Source organism: Erythrolamprus reginae, chromosome 2, assembly GCF_031021105.1.
Source record: "Erythrolamprus reginae isolate rEryReg1 chromosome 2, rEryReg1.hap1, whole genome shotgun sequence".
Classification (NCBI taxonomy): Eukaryota; Metazoa; Chordata; class Lepidosauria; order Squamata; family Dipsadidae; genus Erythrolamprus; species Erythrolamprus reginae.
Genome location: NC_091951.1, coordinates 301,878,401 through 301,891,430, shown reverse-complemented (window position 1 = coordinate 301,891,430; position 13,030 = coordinate 301,878,401).

Sequence of the window (13,030 nt, the reverse complement as noted above, 5' to 3'; positions counted from 1 at the left end):
TTGAAATGGGGCTTTTCCAATGCCAGAATAAATACAGAAGCAATATTTTGCTCTCTTCTAGCATATGAATAATAGATTTTACTCAGAATAATATATAAGCAAAGCAGTGTGACTCTTGATCAAGTGATTTGTCTGGGTCTCAGCATTTTACCCCTCTAAAATGGATTTTAAAGCTGGATCCTAAAGTCAGGAGTTTAGAACCTGCTTGTTTGTGCTGCCCTCAAAGTAATATACAACTCACACTGGAAAATGGCAAAACCCATTTGATCACTGTTCCACCTCAAGTGCCATACTATCTCTAGCGACAAATATATTCTCTATACTCTTTCCACATAAAAGAGAACTAAATTACATGAAATTCTCCCTATGCGTAGATCATTTTGTATGTTTGAGGGAATGCAGGGTTTTAGGTAATGGTTTTTAAGTTCTGAGTTTCTCAATCCGTGGCTGAGTTTCTACGTTTTTAATTTTAAAATTTAATGAAATCTAGATATTTCTATTCATTGCATTCTGCTGTACATACTAAACAGGTTAACAATAATTTGGTTTGAGGCCGTTTTATTGTGTGTATTGTCATGTGAAGGTGTTTTGAGAAGAATCTGGGTTCATTTTCACCTTCTCGGGCACCTAGAAAGGCTCTGGAGCCTAGGGGGAGCAAAAAAAAATAGGACTTCTGGTCCAACCGGAAGTTGGCAAAGGGAACATTTCGAACCTCCAGAGTGCCTCTGAGGGGGTGGGGAAGGACGTTTTCACCCTCTACAGGCTCCTAAAAAGGTTCCAAAGCCTGGGGAGAGTGAAAAACAGGTGTGCCATCATGTGCCAGGAGTGGGAGGGTCAAGCACACATTCAGGTGGGGGAGAATGGAATTATGGCTGTGGGCATGCATGCAGGTGGGCTCCCTATTTAGTTAGTTAGTTAGTTAGTTAGTTAGTTAGTTAGTTAGTTAGTTAGTTAGTTAGTTAGTTAGTCTAATACACAATAATACACAATGAAGGCTATAGAGGATATAGTAGAGAAGATATAGGAGATATAGGAGAGACTATAGGACAGGGGACGGAAGGAACTCTAGTGCGCTTATGTAAGCCCCTTACTGACCTCTTAGGAATCTGGAGAGATCTACTGTGGATAGTCTAAGGGTAAAATGTTTGGGGTTAGGGGATGATATTACAGAGTGCGGTAATGAGTTCCACGCTTCGACAATCCCATTACTAAAGTCGTATTTTTTACAGTCAAGTTTGGAGCGGTTAATATTAAGCTTGAATCTGTTGTGTGCTCTTGTGTTGTTGTGGTTGAAGCTGAAGTAGTCTTTGACAGGCAGGACATTGCAGCATATGATCTTGTGGACAATACTTAGATCATGTTTAAGGCGTCGTAGTTCTAAGCTTTCAAGACCCAGGATTGTACAACTTTCTCTCTTGTTGTGCATAAAGGGTCCAAAACTCACTGCAATACAAGAGTGTGCTCAGGACACAGGCTCTATAAATCTGGATCTGTGTATGTTCTGTCAGCTTCTTATTAAGCCATATTCTCTTTCTGACTCTAGAGAATGTGGCGGCTGCTTTATCAATACATTTATTCTACTCAGTATCTAGAGAGGGAATGTTGGCAATGGTTAAGCCAAGATACACTAGGTCATAGACAACCTCCAATTCTTGTGCAAAGATTGTAATATGGGGAGGTGAATCTACATCCTGAGCCATAATTTGTCTTGTCAGGCTGATTTTTAATCCAAAATCTTGGCAGGCCTTTCTGAAACAGTCAATGAGTTGTTGAAGGTCTTCAGCAGAATAAGCAGTAATGGCAGCATCATCAATGAAGAGGAAATCCCATAAGCATTTCAGCTTGACTTTTGCTCTCAATCTAGAAAGGCTAAAGAGTTTTCTGTCTGATCTGGTCCAGCGATAGACTCCCTTTCTGACAGTTCCAAAATCACGTTTCAGCATGATAGCAAAAGAGATCCCAAACAGAGTTGGCTCAAGGGTGCAACTCTGTTTCACTCCACTTCGAATGTCAAAGAAATCTGATGTTAAGTCATTAAAAACTACCATGCCTTCATTTCTTCATGAAAGGACCTGATGATGTTGAGGAGCTGGGGTAGACAGCCAATCTTGGGGAGGATTTTATAAAGGTCATCCCTACTAACCAGGTCAAAAGCGTTTGTAAGATCTATAAACGCTACAAACAGTGGCTGTTTTTGTTCCTGCATTTCTCCTGCAGCTATCTAAGAGAAAATACCATATCGGTAGTGAACCTGTTGGCTCGGAATCAACACTGATTCGGGATAGACTCTGCTAGCACCTGGAGCCTTTTCAATATGACATGGGCAAGCAGCTTTCCTACCACACTAAGAAGTGAAATTTCCGGTAGTTGTTACAGCTGCCCCTGTCATCTTTGTGTAGTGTGATGATATTTGCATCCTACATGTCCTGCGGTACTCCGTCATCCCTCCAACAGAGACAGAAGATTGCATGCTATATAAATAATATATAGTATGTTATTTAAAAGTCCTATGGCACATGACAGGGAAGAACAAGTAGCTGTTGCAATTGCATCTTCAAGTAAGACCATATACTTGATATTAGGAAAGTTGAATATTAAATCATAAACTAAATCAGTTATTCAAATTAGTTACTTCTATGAATGAATGTTAAATAGTTCAATTAAGGGAATGAAGATACCAATTGAGAGAAATCCTATTTCATAGCTTTTAAAGATGACACACTCTGTTTTATAGAGTATGGCTTTGAAAGAACAAAATGTAAATGCAAAAATAATTGTACATTAAGCTATTCAAATTACCCTGGGCAAATTAGTATGCATTTTAAGAAAAAGTGTAATATATGTATTGGAACAGCAAACTTATACAGAAGCTTTAATATTTGTGCTATGATATGAAGACTCTTGTTACACAACAGTGGACTAAGATTAGAGGTCGAATTTAGAATTTAGGATCCAGTCCAATTTCTCATTTGCTCACAAAACGTACTGACAAAACAATACTATACATGTCTACCAGAAATATATCTAAATCCAAGGAATTACTTCAGGTCAGTGGATCTGAAACTGCAGCCTGCATTATTTTAAAACAGTTATTTACCTCCTGACTGTACTATATTATCATAAACCATGTTTTTAAAACTAGTTTAGTGGCTCACATTAACTGCTTTTGCACCTCCCACTAAGTTATAATGTAATTATTTCATTTTTTGACTATTGTTTTAACCTTTTGCAACTCACTTGGTGGAGCACTGTAAATAAAATGAATTGGGGAGAGCAAACCACATAGATCTTTGCTAGTAGAATGGGATCTATTTATTTTTTTTAAAGTAGCAATTGAAGTTACTGGAACTATAGATGCTCTTGACTCTTGACTTTACTTTTTTTCTTTGTGATAAGTACCTTCTAGAATCTAGAAGAAGCTTTGCGTGGTTCTCCACTGTTTTGAGGTCAGGTGGGCTGAAGACCAAAAGCATCCATTTCTATTTTAGAATGTAGTCTTCTTCTTAATGTTAGGTTGGCCCTTGCCTTTTGCCATTATGGGAACTGGTGAAAAACAGAACCTTTCCAGGAAGCTTTAATAAGAACTTCCTGTTCTTTATTGTTCCAGATAAACAATCCTCTGATTCTATTATGTTTTTATAAAGTATGTTCTGTGTTCAAGTTCTTATGATCTTAGTCACCGGGAGTCTATGGTAATTGCTTTGAAATTTCAGTTTTGCAATAAAGGATCTGTTTCATGTCTGTTTTTTCCATCGTATATACTTAATTGGTTGTTTCCTAGGCAGCATCTCTTCCCTGTATCTCAAGGTCATCCCACGTACTGTTGCACATCAGTCTTCGTATTTAAAAAACCCAAAAATAATAATAGTAAGGCTAGGCTTCCTATATATTTAGTCATGGCAGAGTGCAAATTCCATAGCCTTCAATTCCCAGAATGGACTGCAGTCTGTTTGCATGCCAAAATCTCACGTTCATCACTGGAGGCTCCACAGAAGTTAAACAGCTAATGTTATTTGAGGAGTTGATTTCTAAAAACTTAGTAAGCTTGTGCTGAAGAGATAACATTGTACTGAATCTGATAACTGGTAGCAGAATAGTTTAACCTGGTATAATATACCGGTAGTTTATTCATCTGCAACGGATACATGACTGAACTCAACCTTAACAACATCTCTATTCTAAGTCTGTCTTGATTCCCTCTTATTTTTCTTTATAATATTATAGCAGAGTCTGGGTGTTTTCAATTTGGCCCTTCCCTCCGGCCAATCCGGGATGCTGGGAAAGTTTTTGGTCTTTGATTTAGAATGGGGAAAGAATCTTACCATCAAGTTTCTTAAGCCACTATACAAAATATTATCTTCTGTTATCGTTTAAATATTGATGTGTTTGAAATAAATTTTAAAATAATTAACAATCTTTTTAATGCAATCTATTGCTTCACAATGCAATATACAAATCAACTAATTCTGAGAGTTAAAAATAAGATGAGGCATGGCTTCGGTACAAATAGTCCTTAACTTATAATAATTCATTTAGCAACTCTCCAACATTATGATAGCGCTGAAAAAAGTGGCCATTTTTTACATTTTCCACTGCCACAGTGTCCTTAGAAGTCATATGATTGCAATTTGATTTGGGTGTTTAGCAAGTTGTGTTTATGATGCTTGCATTGTCCCAGGGCCGTGTACTTAGGATTTGCAAACTTCCTAGATGATTTTCTATAAGTCAAGTCAATAGGGGATGGTAGATCCACTTAAGGGCCACATATCCACATATTGATTGCAGTGATATGCTTAACAATCATGGCAAAAGAAAGTCTTAAAGTTGAGTGGTGATTCACTTAACAACCATATCACATAGCAATGGACGTTCTGGCCCTAATTGTGGTCATAAGTCAAGGACTATCCTTCAGTATATTGTGGATAATTAGTGGGGCAATAAGAGGACCTTGTTGTTTGAACAAATCGTATAAGTGCAGACTTCTGTGAATTTATTCATTTGTTATAGATAGAAGCAAATCATTTACTTCAAAATAAGAGTAACAATGATGCAGGAGAGTATTATGAAATGGTCATTAAAATGCCACACTTTTTCAAACTTCAAAATAAAAACAATATACAGTATGTCTCTTTTTAAAAGCAAAAATTCAAGAAGGTGAATTTTGACTGCTTTCCCCTTGAACTCAGACATCTGCAGCATTTTTTTTCCATTTACTGAAATTGGACATTGGCGATCTGAAGTACAAAACATGTTTTCAAAAACTGAATAACTTGGCTTTCAATCATGTATTAAGAGTACTAGTAAGTACAGCAAGACTAAATTACACTGACTGGCTGCCAGAAATTTCCAACAAAAGTGAATTAAAGAAAATGCATTCCAAGCTTTAAAAGTTTCAGTCACAATCTTATTTATATTACTTCCAGTTTCCTCCCACTCCCATGAAAGAGATAACAGCATGAAAACATTTAAACTAGCCAGTTACAAAAGTTCTCTATAACATATTTAGTGCTCAAATATTTTCCTCCAGAAAAAATTCTTTGTCATTTTAAGTATAGCATGTTTTATATTTTGATGATTAGACTAAAAGGGAATGGAATAGAATGGAAATTTTTATTGGCTAAACGTGATTAGACAAACAAGGAATTTGTCTTGATGCATATAATCTCAAGGTACATAAAAGATAGGTTTATCAAGAATCATAAGGGACAACAATAATAATTCTGGTACAAATATGCTTCTATTAAATAAAATAAGAGAATACTGTACTTCTAATCTTATTATTGAATGAATCGTTAGATCTGTCACTTATAAATACATATTTTGGTTGAACAGAATAAAAAATTAAATGTAGTTGAAGATTTGTTTACAGTAAACATGATCTAATACTTAGCATAATAAGTTTAACATTAATTCATTTCCTTTTGCAAGCAGATTTGGTAAAAGAACAATAAATGGCATGGTAATTATTTTATTGCTATATGTTGCATTGAACTGAACAAGTTTTAAATGATAAATTTACTTTATTTTCAGACACCTATGACTTTTGGTTTCTGTAAAAAACTGATAAATATTTCTAGAGGGTCTAAAAATACATATACTGTGATACCTCGTCTTACGAACTTAATTGGTTCCAGGAGGAGGTTCGTAAGGCAAAAAGTTCGTAAGACGAAACAATGTTTCCCATAGGAAACAATGTAAAAGGGATTAATGCATGCAACAAAAAACCCCCACAAAAACGGCGCTCCGCTGGGCACCGCTGCCCAGCTTTCACCTTTTGAAAAAGCCAGGGGGCTTCTCAGCGTTCACCCAGGCCCGAAAAGTTCAGCAAAAGTTCGGGTTTGGGTTTGGGAGGCCGCCAAGAAGCGCCGCCACCCGGATGTCACCTTTTGAAACAGCCGGGGGCCCCCTGGAGTCCACGTTTCGGCCGGCCAGGAAGGACGTCTCCGTGATGTTGAAGCTCCGCCCATGGAATTCCCTATTGGGATTCCCCACCTCCGTTTGAGCCTCCCGACTGGCCGACAGCTCCGCAGCTCTTCTGCAAAGCTGACAGCCGGGCGGTGATGCTTCTCGGTGGCCTCCCGAACGCCAAACCCAAACCTTTGTCGAACTTCCGGGTTCGGTGTTCAGGAGAATGCCGAAAAGCCCCCCGGCTGTTTCAAAAGGTGACAGCCAGGTGGTGGCACTTCTCAGCAGCCTCCCAAACCCAAACTTTGCCGAACTTCCGGGTTCGGGAGAACGCCGAGAAGCCCCCTGGCTGTTTCAAAAGGTGACAGCCGGGCGGCGGCACTTCTCAGCCAAAACCTGAACACCGAACCCTAACTTTTGCCGAACTTCCGGGTTCAGTGTTCACGGCGCAGGGTTCGTAAAGTGAAAAAAGTTCGTAAGAAGAGGCACAAAAATCCCGAACTCCGGGTTCGTATCTTGAAAAGTTCATGAGATGAGGGGTTCATATCACATGGTACTACTTTTCACCATGTATATTTGTTAGACCCGCTAGAGTACAGGTCACCAACCTGTGGTCCATGGACCACTGGTGGTCGGCGAGAAAATTTTGGTGGTCCATGGAGAAGTGGACAAGGCCATTGGAGCTGTGAGTTCCGCCACCTGTTTACTGGATCCGTGTCCCTCTTGGCTGGTTTCGGCCAGTCGAGGGGTGACACGGAGCTGGGTCCAGGAGATTGTCAACGCCTCCTTGGGGAGGGGGTCCTTTCCGCCACTTTATAAGTTGGCGGTTGTGCGCCCCCTCCTCAAGAAGCCTTCCCTGGACCCAGCCGTGCTTAATAACTACCGTCCAGTCTCCAACCTTCCCTTCATGGGGAAGGTTGTCGAGAAGGTGGTGGCACTTCAACTCCAGCAGTCCTTGGATGAAGCCGATTATCTAGGTCCTCAGCAGTCTGGATTCAGGCCCGGCTACAGCACGGAAACTGCTTTGGTCGCATTGATGGATGATCTCTGGCGGGCCCGGGACAGGGGCTTGTCCTCTGTCCTGGTGCTCCTTGACCTCTCAGCGGCTTTCGATACCATCGACCATGGTATCCTTCTGCGCCGGCTGGAGGGGTTGGGAGTGGGAGGCACTGTTCTTCAGTGGTTCTCCTACCTCTCCGGTCGGTCGCAGTCGGTGTTAGTGGGGGGTCAGAGGTCGACCCCGAGGTTTCTCCCTTGTGGGGTGCCTCAGGGGTCGGTCCTCTCCCCCCTGCTATTTAATATCTACATGAAACCGCTGGGTGAGATCATCCAAGGGCATGGGGTGAGGTATCATCAATATGCCGATGATACCCAGTTGTACATCTCCACCCCATGTCCAGTCAACGAAGCAGTGGAAGTGATGTGCCGGTGCCTGGAGGCTGTTGGGGCCTGGATGGGTGTCAACAAACTCAAACTCAACCCAGACAAGACGGAGTGGCTGTGGGTCTTGCCTCCCAAGGACAATTCTATCTGTCCGTCCATTACCCTGGGGGGGGAATTATTGACCCCCTCAGAGAGGGTCCGCAACTTGAGCGTCCTCCTCGATCCACAGCTCACATTAGAAAAACACCTTTCAGCTGTGGCGAGGGGGGCGTTTGCCCAGGTTCGCCTGGTGCGCCAGTTGCGGCCCTATTTGGACCGGGAGTCATTGCTCACAGTCACTCATGCCCTCATCACCTCGAGGCTCGACTACTGTAACGCTCTCTACATGGGGCTACCTTTGAAAAGTGTTCGGAAACTTCAGATCGTGCAGAATGCAGCTGCGAGAGCAATTATGGGCTTCTCCAAGTATGCCCATATCACTCCAACACTCCGCAGTCTGCATTGGCTGCCGATCAGTTTCCGGTCACAATTCAAAGTGTTGGTTATGACCTATAAAGCCCTTCATGGCACCGGACCAGAATATCTTCGGGACCGCCTCCTGCCGCACGAATCCCAGCGACCGGTTAGGTCCCACAGAGTTGGCCTTCTCCGGGTCCCATCGACTAAACAATGTCGTCTGGCGGGACCCAGGGGAAGAGCCTTCTCTGTGGGGGCCCCGACCCTCTGGAACCAGCTCCCCCCTGAGATTAGGATTGCCCCCACCCTCCCTGCCTTTCGTAAACTCCTTAAGACCCACCTTTGCCGTCAGGCATGGGGGAACTAAAACACCTCCCCCTTGCCCATGTTGTTTTGTTGATTGATTGACTGTGTGCCTGTTTTTTATATATACTGCTTTTTATGAGATTATTAATTTCAATTGGAACTGGATGGGTGGGCATTGGATTTGGTATTGTGTACTGTACTGTTTTTTATTATTGTTGTGAGCCGCCCCGAGTTTGCGGAGAGGGGCGGCATATAAATCCAATAAACCTAAACCTAAATCTTGTTCCCCGGCCAGGTATGGCTGGGAGCAATTAATCCAGTCCAGGAAGAGGAAAGGAAAGGAAAGGAAAGGAAAGGAGGGATGGGACTAAAGCTACAATTCTGGAATATGGGACTGACTTTACTAACATCACCAGCAAGCCACCATCAAATAAGTTTCAATTATTTTGTAATAGTTACACTATCTTTAATAATTTTGTTGCAATTAAACAACTTTTAAATATTTTGTTATGATTAAATAATCATTTACAATTTTGTTATAATTAAATAAGCATTTATAATTTTGTTGTATTAAATAGGTGCATTTCATATTAATAAAATGGAAGTTCTCTGATCGTTATTTTACAAATGTATTTTTTAAAAAAAAATCATATTAGTCATCTGCAGGACTTAAAATTATGAATTAGGGTCTGTGGGATTTAAAATTATGAATTTAGTGGTCTTTAAAGTACAAAAGGGGACCCCTTGCTCTAGAGATATTTATCAGTATTTGTCAGAAACCAAAAATATATATCAAGGATTCCTTTTAAAAAAAAACCCACCCTCATCTATTGTGTTTTTTGATATACCTGGTTACCTGCTATTGCTATTCTGCCAATGCTTAATAGAACCTCTCATATGATATGCAGGAAGAAAAGAAAAAGGGAAGAAGCTGGAGTGAAAATGCATTAGATTTATAAGACTGTCACTTTAGAGTTTAAAGTGATTCAAGGCAGCATATTTTATAAATATAAGAAACATATTCAAAATGCAAAAGGCACAAACATTAAACAACACTTCAGGGAAGTACATTGCTGCTTTTGTGATGAAAGCCATTATCTTTTGTCTAAGTGAACTATGGTGGGGCTATTCTTCATAAACAGTTTATTTTGTAATTTGTAACTATTCCCAGCTACTAATAAAAAAGATGAAGCTCTTGCTGTTTAATTCTTCAGGTAATGCAAATTGCATTTGAAATAACCTTGAAATTCCAATTGAAAACATCTCAATAAAGTGGCCTTAATATGTCTATATCTATCAGAAAACTTTCTTAGAAAAAATGTGATAAAATTCCTCACCACATTTATGTTATTTGAGTACAGAAGTGTAGGATCTGAAGGACCAGATTAGGAATAAAACCTTATGAAGAAAATTTATGAGTTGATATTGACTTGATAGCATGTAATCAAAAATCAAATATTAGATAACAAAAACAACTTTAAGAATACATACATAGGCCAAAGTGCCCCCTTTCTCTGTTCCTAAAGACCTTTTTAATAAAGCATGATTTTGCTTTAAAATCATGCACTCACAATCTTTAAGATAAATGTCAATGAAAGACAGGTGCGTTCCTACCAGTACACTAGGGTGTGCCATTCTGGTAGCAGCCCGCAGATTGTGTAATTTGTGTGTGACCACTCCGGTGCCTTCTTCACTGGTCTGTCAGGTGGCACCATACCCTTTTTTTGAATGTTTGGGCTTTTTTTTTCTTCCTGCGCATACGTAGAAACAAAATCTGGTGAGGGGATGCTTGCGCATGGGAGGCTTTGGTGATCACTGAAATCACACATGCGTGAATGTACCCTCACGACATTTGGGTGCTTTTTTGCTTCCTGTGCATGCGCGGAAGCAAAATTGCATGCATCTGTCCAAATTGCCAGTATGTGCGTTCAGCGCACCAGTATGTTGGTAAAAGCAACACATCCCTGATGTAAGAGCCCCAAAAATTATAAAAGTTTTTTTCTTAGATGCCCTTTTCCATTTTTCATCCATTATTATTTCTAAGTGCATGACTGCACCATCTCAATCTTCAATTCAATTATGATTTCCAAAGCCTCTCAAAATATGCAGCCAGGTTGTATCATTTAATTGTCAGAAAGGAAATATTTGTATCAAAGGAAATATTTGTATGAAATGTATTAAAGAATCCAGTCCAATTTAGTTTGTGTTCTGGATTGACACACTTTGTGTGTGTGGCCCAGCACACAATTGACATTCCAAGTACAATCCTCTTTCCAAATAACATTATTGATTCCTTTATAGAATGTCTTTATAAAAAGAGTATTGGTGAGTCATTCCAAAGGCCAGAATGGACTGCCGCTACATTTTTCACTGTGGGAAGTTGAAGGCATGTGAAAAATCTTAAGTAGGACTAAACCAATGATGTTCCTGTACTATCTATCTCCAGTACTTGGACTTCCATGATAGATAGGAACAGCCTAGTGGCATTGCTGCAACATATTCTCAGAACGGAGGTCTGATAATTCAAAAGATGCTTTAGCCAGACATGATAGAAATGAATCTGACAAAGCTGAAGTGTTGTGAAACTTTGGATGTTATCTTTCAATTTTTACTTTAATTGAAGTGGGAATATGATGTGTTTCCTCCTGAAATGGTACGTTAAGGAACAACACCACCACTCTGCAAGCTGCATTGGCTACTGACTGGTCTCTGAATACAATTTAAAGGGCTGGTCATGACCTATAAAGCCCTACATGGCTTAGGACCAGGTTACTTACAGGACCATCTCCTGCCTCATGAATCCCAGCAACCAGTCAGGTCCCACAGAGTTGGCCTTCTCCGGGTACCTTCAGCTAAGCAATGCCGCCTGGTGAGACCTAGGGGTAGAGCCTTCTCTGTGTGACAGCTCTGTCCCTTTGGAAACAGCTCCCTCCAGAGATTCGTACCACCTCCAACCTCCTGACCTTCCCTAAGTTTTTAAAAGTTTTTAAAAACTCATCTTTGCCAGCAGGCTTTATCTTTATCTTTATTTAGATTTGTATGCCGCCCCTCTCCGCAGACTCGGGGCGGCTCACAACAAAGTGGAAAAAACAGTTTATAACAAATCTAAATTTCTACTAAAAACATTTTTAAAAACCCCATTTTCTAAACGCGCATACATACACACATACCATTCATAAATTGTATATGCCCGGGGGAGATGTCTCAGTTCCCCCATGCCTGACGACACAGGTGGGTGTTAAGTTTACGAAAGGCAAGGAGAGTAGGGGCAGTTCTAATCTCCGGGGGTAGTTGGTTCCAGAGGGCCGGGGCCGCCACAGAGAAGGCTCTTCCCCTGGGGCCCGCCAACCGACATTGTTTAGTTGACGGGACACAGAGAAGGCCCACTCTGTGGGACCTAATCGGTCGCTGGGATTCGTGCGGCAGCAAGCGGTCTCGGAGATATTCTGGTCCAGTGCCATGAAGGGCTTGGAGCCGTTGAGCATTGACATGGGGTAGGAGGAGGGAGTTTCCCTCTCAGAGATGTGCCCAGACAGATTTCAGGTACATCATCAGCCACAACTCCAGAGAAGGGGGTGGGTGGAGTGATAGTCATTGCACATACAAATCTTTGTCCTCACAGGATCTCTGGCCCGGAGATTGTTGGGTGTGAGTCTCTGCTTGTGAGGTTGGACTCAGGGCTTGTTGCTAATGTACCTTCCAGCCAGCTGCATTACAACAGCTCTGCCTGAGATCCTAGAGGCAGTAGATGAGTGGGCAGTGGAGTTCCCCTGGTTGATGTTACTGGGGGATTTCAATTTTCTGTCACTCGGCAAATCCTTGGAGGTGGATCAAGTGTTCATGGCTTCCAGGACAATTGTGGACCTGATCCAAGTAGTCCAGGGTCCGAACCCTGGGGAGAAGACACATAATTGACCTGGTGTTTCTCTCGGGACAGTGGAGACATGATCTGAAATTAAGGGTTATAGACCTTTCTCCCCTGTCATGGTCAGATAATTGGCTGCTGAGGTTTGACTTTAGGGCACTACATCTCCATTGCAAGGAGTTGGAGCTGATTAAGTGGTTCCATCCCAGATCCTAATAGTCCCTGAGGGTTCCAGAAGAAACTTGGGGAGATACCTGACCCCCCTTGTCCATAATCTGGCCGAATCCCTGGTGGTTGCCTGGAATAAGGTGACATCAGGGGCATTGGATTGGGTTGTGCCTTTGCGACATCTCCATGGCAGTGGATTCAGGAAAGCTTCCTGGTTTACCAAGAAGCTCTGAGAGATAAAGCACGACAAGAGACATCTAGAGTGACGCTGGAGATTCAGTAACTCCGATTCTAACTTAACATTTTAAGAGCTTTTATTAAGTCTTATTCAGTGGCGATACATGCAGCAAAACCTTTGTATTTTTCCACACATATTGTCTCCGCTCAGTCATGCCCAGCTTCCCTATGCTGACTCTTTAAACCACTTATGACTGTAAAGCACCATGA